Here is a 12,732-nt window from a genome sequence, read left to right on the forward strand (position 1 = left end):
GCGCTGTACGGCCCTGGAAAAGAATAGAGAACATGATCACGTCTCAAAGTGAGAATACTGTAGATAGAGAAGCAAGAAAGTTGCAGTACTCCCTTGATTATGTGTATTAGTATGCATGTTATATGTTGTGTCAGAGTGTAGTGGATGATCTGTTTAGAATACCATGATAATGCACCATTGTTTCATCTTTATCAACTCATTCTTTGGGAAAATGGTAAATCCAGCATTCATACAATGCCAATGGCTTTGTTTATTCACACACACAAGATGAATATAGCAATGAAATGCACTGCTGTGAGACAAAACAGCTGTATAGTCACCGTTTATTATAGCTGCTGTGTGATAAACAGACCTCTCTTTAATATTTGAATGCCCAGCAGTACACTCTCTTACTCACCAGCAGTGTGTGTGCAAACAAATTCTGAACTGCAGGATTAGTTGCCAACTGCAGGAGTATTTTGAGTTCTACTTTTGTGGTATAATAGCCAGACAGCTGGAGGGGGAACAAGATATCAATATTTCATATGTTTTTCGCATGCATTGTTATCTTGTTTGATTCAGAAGAATGCAATGTATGACTTCAGAGCAAATGGGACAGACATTCTCATGAGCCTTTACTGGAATTATGGTCTCATTAGCTGTGAAGATATTTACTTCTCCTTCTGAACTAAGCTGAAATTTGCAAATTGTTGGGCATGCATCTAAATATGATTCACTACCCTTAAAAAGGCATCCTTCATATGTTGTCCTTGATTTCCATTAATAATCCAAAACAAGGAAGCAGCAGACAGAGAGCACTCATAGTCTCTGACATGTGACCCGTGGGTGCTGTTAAAAAGCAACATTCATGCTCATTTCCCACACTCAGCTTAACCATGGGAGCCAGTCCATGAAACAGTCTGTAGTGTGTGTATGTGAGTATGTCACCACAGTTGTGCTCCAGTGATGCACTGAAGATCAGAGATGTAAGAGATTTGTTTGGATCCCCATGAGAAGAAGAACCATTACTCTTTGGCCTGCAGCTGCAACATCATTTAACTTGTCTGACAGTCTTGGCAGACCCCTGACCTTATAACAAATTTCGGTGATAACCTGAAGGGTAACCTGGTCTGACTCTGTTCATTAATAACACAAAGCCTTCCATTTATCTTTGCATGGTTTTAACTTTCTGGATGCAGTTTTCCTGATAATAAATAATTTGCTAGTGGTTCTTAGCGAGGAAGAGTAATGCTATTGTGCCACCATCTGGACAAAAATCTACACCACACTGAATGATATGGTAACTACCAATGAATAGCTAGGAATTATATTAATTGTTAGAAGAGCTTTAATCATTTTACAAGGTTCAGTTTTAGTCGACTTGGGAGAGTAAAAAAAACCCTCTTGGCCATACAAATTGTATTAAAAATAATCTTAATGTCCTTAATCTCAAAGGATTTATTTTAACCATACATGCAAAACTAGTTGCTGAAACTTTATGTTGTACGTGGTGTTCTACTGTATGTTGCACAGAAATGCATATTCATACAGTATGTTACAGACATTAATGCTTGGTTCCTCAAGACAGACTGAGTATTATACTACTAGTGGTAGCAAGTAGTGTGAACAGATAGATTTTATTGTGTGCATCTAGAAGAGAATTCTGGTTATTTACTGTATTTGTGTAGCTATTATATGTTAATTACTGGGAATCCAGTATGCCAAAAAGATAACTGGCTTCATCTGAACATGAGTAGAAACTGAACATAATGGAGGACAGCAGAATACAGCAGGGGTGCACTGTTACATTAACAGAGTATAGAGTAAGTGTTGAGCAACTTCGTGCAAATGGTAGCTTTAAGAAATTAAATGAACTTTTAGGAACCTGTAGCACTTTAAACATGAGGTCAGTGTGTGTGTGTGTGTGTGTGTGTGTGTGTGTGTGTGTGTGAGGGGAAAATTCCATTAAGGCTTTAAGAGTTTTTACTTTGTGTGTATTGTTTGTGCAATAATTTCTTTTTTTTTTAATACTTGTGCATACTTCCATCTCCACCTTGGGATAATAAAGACTCGACTTTATTTGGACAACCTTAGTGAAGATGAATAACAAGGCACATTAACACATTAGATTCTGTGGTGTATTACCTCTGGTAAATTGGCTTTGCATGTTGAATGCTTTTTTTATTGTCATGCAAGAGAAATAAATTAAACTAGCCTGAGGAAAAATGCATAGCATTACTTAAAAGAACAGACACATCTTTACAGCCATTAAGGTACTTGCTAACAGTGCAGGATTACATCTATTCAATATGCTCACTAATTAGACCTGATGCTAGTTTTTATTGGTCTATAATTAATCTGGCTCTTCAGTCAGAGGAAAGGAAATGACTTTGGAGGGCTTTACTGAGCCATGACCCTGGGGACTCACCCTGTTTTATCTTTGGCCTGCATGGGATGGAGATAGGAAGGTGGAGACTAAATCAATTTCCCTGCATTGACTCATTAGCTGGGGCCCTTGGGTTAGCCAGGCTCTGTGTTGATGCCCTTGGAGGAACAATCCAAGTCACTTGCAGTGTGGCCTGTGGAGTTGTAGGAAGTGAGAGGCTGTGAAACACATGGTAAATACACATGGTATTACAAATCACATTACTGACAGACATGATGCTTTGTACAGTATAAAACTAAAGCAATGGTGGCAATACACAAAACGGTACCACAATAAAATCTCAAAACACAAAAATTGACAAAAGTTTAACATTTTTTCATGAAACTATTTACTTCTATTTATTTGTTTACCATTTGTCATTAAGGGCTTCCAACCACCATTATTCAAGTATGCATCAGGATAAAAAAGGGTGAATATTGTATGAACAAATGTTTTCTAATGTTTTCAATCACTGCAAACCACCGTTTTGAGCACACATCAAATTAGGACATAAGAGGGGTTGAAGGTTGATTTAAATTATTACAGTATTATACTGTGTGTTTTAAATTAACAAATTGTATATTTTTCAGAAGACCCACTCTAAAATCCTGTAACTTCTGGCTACCATAATTACAAAACATCTCTACAATATTCTAATTGTCCATGAGCATCTTTAACTTTACATTTGTTACATTCTTTTAAAAAATGTAACAAATAATGCTAATTATCTCATGGAAAGTGTATGAATATACCCATCACTGAAAATGTAAACTTCATGTTGTAACTACTGTAACATATAACCATCTGATTTGGCCCTTGGTGAATTTGGTGGATTGCACTGTTGTACTGAGACAGCTATGCCTGGACACACACACACACACACACATAAACACACATGCACACACGTGCATGCCGCATGCACACACACAGCCACACACAGTTTCCATCACTTCAGAGGACATTACATTGACTTAAATTCATTTCCTGGAGACTTATAACCTTAACCATAATCACCACATGCCTAACCCTAACCTTAACATAACCCTAAACTAACCTTAACTTTAAATCAAGTCTTCACCCTAAAATGAATGATTTATGTTATGGGGACTTGCTTTTTATCCCTATAAGAGAGGCGAGTCCCCACAACATGAGTAATAGCTGCTACACACACGCACAGACACACAGACCCATATTGCTGTGACAGTGTGAGGCACGCATACAGTTCTCACCATGACATATGGCATAACATTACTGTTGGTAAACTTGTGCCTTATGATCCAATAAACAGCTCAGTTTTATAATCTCTCGGGCTGCAGTTTGTTAACAGGTCTGCCAGTTTAACACCAACAGAATGCAGTGAATTCGAGTAGGATTACGGCTTTTGTTGTTTGGATTATCTGAATCTAATTACCTTGCAGAGGAGCTTAACTGGCTCTGCAGCCTATCGGCTTGATTTCTCTGCTGTCGCTGAATGCTGGGCAAATTGATAATTTATGGACCAAACGCACCCGCTAGACATTCAATATGTTATGGAAATGAACTTCTGCAATGATAAATGTTGAACTACACAGATAATTGTGGGTTCACTGCTGTGGATCTACACCATACTCCTGCCTGAGGGACATAAAATTCAAGATTCAAGATTCAAGATGTTTATCGTTATCGATTATACTAGTACAGTCATGTGAAATACTTTGGCTGGGAGGCTCATTACAGAAAAACAGTAAATAAATATGTAAAAAAGACATGAAATATAATAAAAAATATAGAAAGTAATAAAAAATATATAAATGTATATAGTTTTGAAAATATATATCAAGGCACAAAAAGGTTGCAAATATAAAAATGCAACAATAACTTCAAAGTTAATATCATGTGAGTGGATGGTGTCTATAGGTCGTTTTCACGAACATTTGACTTATTAATAGCATTAACAATTGGCTCTGTTCTATTGAAGTGTCTCACTATGCACAATACCAGGACCTTGAAAATGAAACAGCTAAATTGAATTCAGCCATCATTAATGTTATCATTCACACCTGTACTTTTCCTGCTGTGACATATCAAAAATGTTTTCTGTGAAAAAGGACTATTTGCTGCTCTCATACGAGATTGTTAGAATCCTTCCCATCAAGAAATTTTGTCTCATTTGAAGTGACACAATCTAAAAGCCTCCCCTTACCACATATATCTTTTTAAAGTCAAGAGGCATATCATATGCCAATCAAGTTACAGTATTTTTCGTTCTTTTGACTTTAAATCATATCAATATATCTTTACACAATGACGTATCGCAACCCTCCTGCACCTTATGTGCAGCAGTTGGCATAAAATCGCCCTTTCATCATCTGAGGGCAGAGCCTTGTGGTTCAGATCATAGGGTTTTCAAGTGGGACTCCCCCCTCACCAGTGTTTCGTCGATTGGCCCATGACACCTCAGAGGGGCTCCACAGTAGAACCAGCTCTCTGGAACCACCCCTCAGTCCCTCAGGTCCACTCACCACTTAGCTCTGGCCTCCCTCTCCTCTGTCAGCCTGGTTGTGTCATTGCTCACTCCTCTTCAGCCAGAATCATCTGGACGCTGTCTCCACCTGCCTGGTGATGTCCTTGACCAATTTCTTGTGGGCTGACCCTCTTACCCAGGGACTCCAATGCTTTCCAGAGTGACTGCCCTGGGAAGCCCCTGCAACCACCTTCCACCAGGAGGTTCCAGGCTCTCCATTCCCTCTGCTGGTTTTCAAGGATGAGGGACTGATATTTTCCCAGCTTGTGCTTGTGCGCCTCTTCAATCCTTCCCTCCCAGGGTCCTGTCAGCTCAAGGAGGGCCACTTGTTTTGTAGTTCTTGACCACTGTACGATGTCAGGTCAGAGGTTGGTATCTGCAATTTCTTCTGGAAATCTGAGTTGTCTTCCGAGGTCAACTCTTATTTCCCGAGACTCCCGGCCTGTCTTCTCTCCTGGCCTGAGGAAGCCGATAGAGCGATGGCCTTTGGCTTGGAACTTGGTGTTTTTTCGCTTCTTCTCCTTCTCTAAACACATGGCCAGCTGGGCCAGCAACTGATCATGCCGCCATCTGAATCTTCCGTCTGTCAGACTTGTTCAGCATGATGACGGGATGTGTTCGAGGTTGGCTGGTCTCCCGTGCGGCGAACAGCAGGGACTCTCAGTTAGTCTCTAACTTTGGAGGATTGTTGGTGTTGTTAATTAGTAAAATTTTAGCTAAACTACATTATTATTACTATTGTTCTGACTGACATAATATTTGAAAACAAAATCATGTTAATGTAAAACCCCCATAATCCTATATTCGCACATTTGTGGTCTTTGATCTAACATTGCATGTAACATTAATGCAACGTGTATTATTATTATTATTATAATTGTTATTATTAATTGCACACTGCATATACTGTTTACTCCTGGTCAATATTTTGTAAATTTCATCTCATTCTCTTCCATTTAAAACCTTTAGCAGCTGTAGCATTTTAACCTTTAGCAGCTGTAGCAGCTCTTCTCACCTAGAATATATTTTACTTCTTTTTTTTAAATTGTAAATTCTTTCTTTCTTTTTATATTCTTTAGGATTTAATTTTGTTACATGTTTGACTCTTATGGACCACAACAGCAAGACACATTCCCAACCTACTTGGCAATTAACCTGATTCTGATGAATGGAATAATATAAAGGAAATACAGGAATTTCCAGGCTCTTATAAATCTATGCAGCCACACCTCATCTGTCTTTCGCTTACTACACCGGTTGCCAATAAAGTGTCGAATAGCCTACACATCTGTGTTTAATAATACTGAGAGGCTCACATACAGCAATGTGTAGGCAATAAAGACATGCTAACAGATCCAGATGGGGCAACCAGAGGTCATAAAGACAGGAACACACTAAACACTGAACAACTAAAGGGAGAGACGCTTTACTATTATTGAGCAAATTCTAAATATAATTTGGGCATGATGACTGATGGAAACAAGTCTCAAGTCTTGAACTCTCAAGACACGATCCAAGTCAGATAAACTGTTGATGCTTTGAAGCTCAACACAAAGTTCATACTTGAGCTTCAACGCATCAACAGTGAATTAACAGAATTCATATTTGCTCAAGACATGCCCTCTGCTAGTCCTGCAGCAGCTACTCTGATTACCATCATAGTACACACTCCTGCATCTCTGGCACTATACGGTACTATACATGTTCCTCCTTAGCCCTACAATTCATAACCACTTTTATTTTGCATTTACAATGTATTGTATTAACTTTTTTCTTCTTAAATATTCACCAAAATCAGTTTTATATGGATATTTTAAACAGGCAATACAATTGTGGAGTCAAACTTCATATAGTATCTTTTATTTCTTGCCATTATCTTTCATTTTAAATGGTTGAAAATGCAGTGTTATGGAGTGGATTGGCTGTGCACCAAATTATGGAGATAATGGGCAATTAATAATCCAAAAATGTGCACACAGAAGACCAAGACTATCTGCACTCCTTTGATCAGTTCATTCCTTGCAGCAGCAAACTGTTTCTCATGTTATAGCAATCAGGTCTAGCATGGACTATTTGCCATAACTGGAAAACTAAACCTCCCATGGGAAATATTAAATCATAGATCCAGGTGAAGGACCCAAAGTAAAGCAACCAACTCTTCGTTCAAATGATGAAATATTTGTGAGCGTTCAAAAGGCATTTATTTAAAGCCTGAAATGTTCTCACTGCAAGTGGCATTTGGAATTTAAAATTTTAAGTGTTTTCCCAAGCTTCCCAGCAGGTTTCATGGAGCACTGCACGGTAGAGGAAGACTTAAGACCAAATACAGCACTGCTGCATGCAAATGAGTACCAGTAAAATAAGTAGCACAGAACTCCTTTAATATAAACATGCGCTCGTCCAAATGTACTGTGAAAGAAAACTTGGTTAAAAAAAACACTGCTTTACAAAAACATTTTGATGTGAATGTAGGAAATCCAACAGACTTTGTCTCTCTCTATTGTCAGCATTCAACTATTTAACAGTTTTGCTTGCCAAAATAGATCAGGACCAGGGAGCCTGCTTCTTAAACCCAGATTTAAAATGCACTACGTCATGGCTTTGATCCTGACTGTGTTTGTGGATTATCAGAGGGAGCTGGTGCATAAGATTTTGCAGGGATAAAAGAAAAGTTCAATTCCTCGACCAAGGCTTGGATCTGCCTCATTTACCAATCGCAGCTTTGACTGAGTCCTCATTAGTACCCTTATACACAGACTGGATCCACTGTCACAGCATCCATGCAGGGCGCTGCGACAGAGAAGAAAGTGCTCTGGAATAAGCCGTGGAGCTGGAACTGACACAATTCAATTATTTAAACCACTCAGTCCCCATATGAAACACAGTCTCATTTGAAATGTACATGTTTCCGTAGCCCTAGGAGGCACATAAAGTACATGCATGCATACGTTTTATAAGCAGGATCAGATCAAAGCCTGATATGGCACAAGTTTGGACACTTTCACAAAGGTTGATACATTTATAACTTCTGGTCGTGGAATGGCTTATCTACCCATCAAGCTACTTGTGGCCACTGGTGTCGACTTCCTGTTGAGCCTTTTGAACTTTTCATTTAAACATGTAAAGCTTGACAACAACATGAAGGCAAAAAATTGAAAACTTTTGCTACAGATACTGTAATTCTTGCTTGAAAATGAAACTGTTGCTAATTTGCTTAGTTAAAAAAATGTGAGAAAGGAAGAAGAGAAGAATGATTGATTAATAATAATCCTGTAGGGGAACAGCTCTTTCTTCTTTTCTCTCTCATTTAAACGATTGCTACTTAGCACTCACTATAATACTATTTTTTCTAATTTTCTTCCTACCCATATTTCCCTTCACTACATTTGTAACATTTAACACTTTGTGCACCCATTAAACATGTGTGATATAATGTATTCACTGCTACTCTCCATCCAAGCCACCATTCAAGTTTGGTTCGACTCATGACACTGTGAACAATCTATTTCTGGAGGCAATATGTTGCTGACGATGTGGGGCTCCCCTGACCTTGACTGATGCAGCCTTTGCATCACCTCACCCCAGCCAAGTCCACCTCCATCTGTGCTGAGTCATGTGTTACCTGTGAGCTAACCTAAGGTGAAAGCTCAATCAAAAAGACATTAATTACGACAGGAAGATTGCTAACCACGGTTCCATGCGAGCACTGTGACACTAGGCTCCTGGCTACTGCTGGATTTAAGAGATGAGAAGGCGAAACTGAAGCATGTGCACAACTTCACAGCCTGATTGACAGGATGGGATTCCATCACATATTTCTCTATTTGCCCATATGTCAGTACAACTCACGCTAAACAAAGATGGTAAATGTGGTAAACATCATACAAGGTTAATATCAGTGTCACCATTGTCATTATGAGTATGTTAGCGTGCTGACGTTAGCATTTAGCTCAAACCATCGCTGTGCAAGTACAGCCCCGCAGAGCTGCTAGCATGGCTGTACACTCTTAGTCTTGTTAAAGGGGATATCATGCATATTTCCAGGTCTATATTCATATTCTTGGGCTTTACTGGAATATCTTTGCATGATTAACAGTTAAAGAAAAAAACTCCTTATTTTTTTTATACTGTCCCTTTACACAGCCCCTCAGTTCAGCCTCTGAAACAAGCTGTTTAAACTCCTGTCCCTTTAAGGCCCCCCTCCAATGAGCCCACTCTGTTCTCCGCAGACTTCCAGCAGTTCTTGAAGCTACGTAATGGAAACTTCTCAATTACATCTGTACATGTTCAAGCCTGAATCCGAAATATATGAGTGGACGCAAACAACCCATCGAACAACCGAACAACAGCCTTAGCAACAAAGGCTACAGAACGGATATCTGTTTATGAGCATGCATGAACAATCTGATGTCATCACAAAGAGGAAGTAGATGTAACTTTGCAAAGAGAGCGTTCAGAGGAGGTCAAAGCCTTGGCTTTTGACGTACAATCACTTCAAGTTTTGGAAATAACTGAAAATCTAAAAAAAAAAAACATTATATGTCCCCTTTAATATATGTATTCAAATACACTGTATAGCTGTAAAGTGTAGTCACATATCACATTCAACAAGTTCTTTCGCTTCAGTATAGTGTGAAAAGAAATGAAAAGAACACACCTTTCTGTGAAGAAAAGTTACAACACCATAACATTTTACAAAATACCATTACTGCTCTTTTAGCAGTTTGATATCCCTTAACTTCCTTCTCTGTCCTCAGTATCCCCAAATAGGTCTATGACATCATGGTTGGCAGCAGTGGCTGTTAACTCTGCTGACTGGAAATTAGTTTCTGGAATAAAGAAAGCATCGGTACTCATCCATTTGGATTAATGCTAGCCTAGGAGAAACATTATGGGCTGGAAAAGATGAATTCTTTATTAGTGCTTCCCTAAGAGAAACTGGCAGTAAAATGTCCAGTAACTGAACCTGTACGCTATGCGCCAGAAGAGCAGAGCAGAAGTTACAAGTTTTCTGAATAACACATACAAGTTCTGTGACACTGTCATGTTGTGTTGACACAAACTTGCATAAGATGAGTTTTGTAAGTTGTCACATTATGATTTGATATGTGAATCTCATCATTTGGTCAATGAAGACAAACTTACTAGCAGGCAATGCAGAAAAAAATTATTCATTGATGAGTAATGTCACAGGTTTATAACTGGCGACCAGCAAGACAGCGCTGACATTTTTACAGTGTAATACTGCAACAGAGACAGCCAGAGGGGCTGGCACCACAGTTACATGAAACCTCAAATTACATCCACCTTATACAAGCTCAGGCACCTGACAAGTGACAACTGTGCACCATTATTAAAGCTGACATTTTACTTTCAGCTTGTATTTTCACATAAAAATTGATGTCACCTGTTCTTCCTCGGATGTGCAGGTTAAAATGGTTGCAGACTCTACTGCAGAATATTTAAATAAAATGCTATTTGCAATATTAAAATGTACCATGATGCCTAAAAATTACCAGTGTGAGGACATTATTTGTACTTTGTACAGATATTTAACAGTTAACAGTGTAACACACAAACACACAAAAATACATTCAATTTCTTTCCCTGGTTACATGGTTCCTATTTGATTAAAGCAACAACACCGAAGCAGCTCCTTAGGCCAGAAAGCACCCTTGTGAATTTCTGCCCTATGTGAGGGTATGTCATAAGAAATTTGGCATATTTCACACTTTTGATTTAATCTGATCACTGTGCAGAACAAAGTTTTTCCAGCCCAGAAGCTGTCTATAGAAACCACATCATTAGAGAGATGTCCCATAGTGCTGTAACACTATCACTGAGCTGTGTAATCCTGCTATGACACAGTTTGCATGCATCACTTCTACCCAGACAATCACAAGATAGATTCATGACATTGGATGGTCTGATAAGTGTTCAGGAGAGGAGGAGATGGATGCCTAATCACCATACCACTGTGCCTGCTAACAGCCAGTGTTCATATTAGACAAAGCCCCAATTAGAGCCTAATTATCCCAGGTGACAGCTCCCGTGGCAACAGGCAGGGACGTCTGCAGTTTCACAGCAATCTTTCATTCCACAGTTGTGTTGTAACATCTTGCAACAGTCAAGATCCTTAAACTTTAACTAAAGATTCATGAACCAGCCTCAATCACACCAAAGAAAATTATGACAATACAAACCTAACTATGGAATAAAATATGGTGTCCCGGTTGCTGTATGTGTGAATATAAAATATCACTATTTTGACATTTACTTGACAAATTAATTGAGAAATTAAGTAATTTTCCTGATTAATTTTAGAATAAGCATGAACCACTTTCCAAGGATTTTATAAGTTTTCTTTTTGCGTATCTAAGATTTGTTTTTTATTTTTATTATCTTTGAGTATCTCTTTAATTTCTCTAGGGCCTTTCATTGTGGGACAGTGTCTATTAACACCAGTGAGAACACACTCTCAAGTCACACAATTAGAAGGCCTATATATAGTGTGAAACTGGAACGTGGAATTACATGAATAACTTTAAATGGGATTCAGCCCTCTTTAATGTTGTTAATTGCACCTCTGCTTTTCCTGCTTCGACATGTCAAAGTGTCTGCTGTGAAAAAGATCCATTAAAGCTCACAATCTGACACCTTTAATTCCCACATCAACAATCTGTGAAACTGTCATTAAGACAACAAGAAACAGCTGGTCACAAAAAGCTGTGGCTGCCTTTGGAAGAACTTGTTATCAACAATGAAAGAGACTGCATTCATTTACATGTATCACTTTGTTGGTTTAATATTTCTTTTTTGCATCAGTCTAACTTGCTATGTGCTTATATGTTTACCAGCTTTAGCTACTATAACTTGACTGTAATATAACTGTAATATCTCTGACAATCAAAATAGCAAGGGTGAGGGTTGAATTTGCACTCACAGTGGATTACTATGGTTTATTTTTCATGATAGTTTATGATGAGCAAGGCTTCAGCTGTATTTCTTGGCACCCAAATCCTTTAAGCATCGTCTATTTTGTCGCTGGAAGCCTTAACCCCTCGTCCCAACAGCTGTATATAACTCTTACTTGTGTCGCTTTCTGTCACAGCTGGGTGAACTTGACTTCCCACGTTGGTTGTGTCCACGCTGGAAGTGGCGGATGGGGTCCTCCGCTGGCTCCTCCAGCCTCAGCTGAGGGATGAGATGCCCAAAGGCCATGTCCTCCGCAACACGTGTGCACTGTTAACGATCTGTAACAAACCTGAGAATAACTGCCTGCTACTGAATTCTCCCACTGATAATGTAGAGCTGCTATAGTCTGCAATTTAGTGCGGGGATGCTACCTGCTACCTACACTGTTATTAAGCTGCAGCTGGAGCGTCTCTGTCCTCTCTTGTTACGTCTTTATTTGAGACGAGGGGGCGTTTGAGTTTGTCCGTGTCTCAGTGTGCACAAGAGCAAAAGCATTTCAACTCAGTTTTCCAGTTTTTATACTGTAATTGCTTAATAAAACTTTACTTTCATAAGCTAACTGTAATGTTTATGAGGTAAATGTACCCTGGGGTCTTTTTTTTAAGGTGAAAAAGTATCATAATTTTGTATATTTCTTTATTATTAAATTAAATTGTGTATTCTCATTCATTTTTAATAATAATTTTATAATAACAATTTAATTCTTCTGAAGAATAATAGATTTTTGTCCATACTGATGGTTGTCTTCCTGATAGTAATCCTACACCACCCATCTTTGATTTTACTGTGATGTGTGGCTTAAATGACAAACACCAAAGGCACATTTTATTATAATTATGGTCATGATTAT

General features: G+C 38.6%; 1 long non-coding RNA gene across 1 annotated transcript; it reads right to left on the minus strand.

The window, feature by feature from the left end:
• Positions 1-2,273: 2,273 nt before the first annotated feature.
• LOC122984730 lies at positions 2,274-12,328 on the minus strand. Its single transcript, XR_006403968.1, has 3 exons — positions 12,265-12,328; positions 11,998-12,160; positions 2,274-2,558 (listed from the first exon to the last, which is right to left on the minus strand). It is a non-coding gene; the product is annotated as an uncharacterized LOC122984730 (long non-coding RNA).
• Positions 12,329-12,732: the final 404 nt, after the last annotated feature.

The sequence above is a fragment of the Thunnus albacares genome, chromosome 6, assembly GCF_914725855.1.
Source record: "Thunnus albacares chromosome 6, fThuAlb1.1, whole genome shotgun sequence".
Lineage (NCBI taxonomy): Eukaryota > Metazoa > Chordata > Actinopteri > Scombriformes > Scombridae > Thunnus > Thunnus albacares.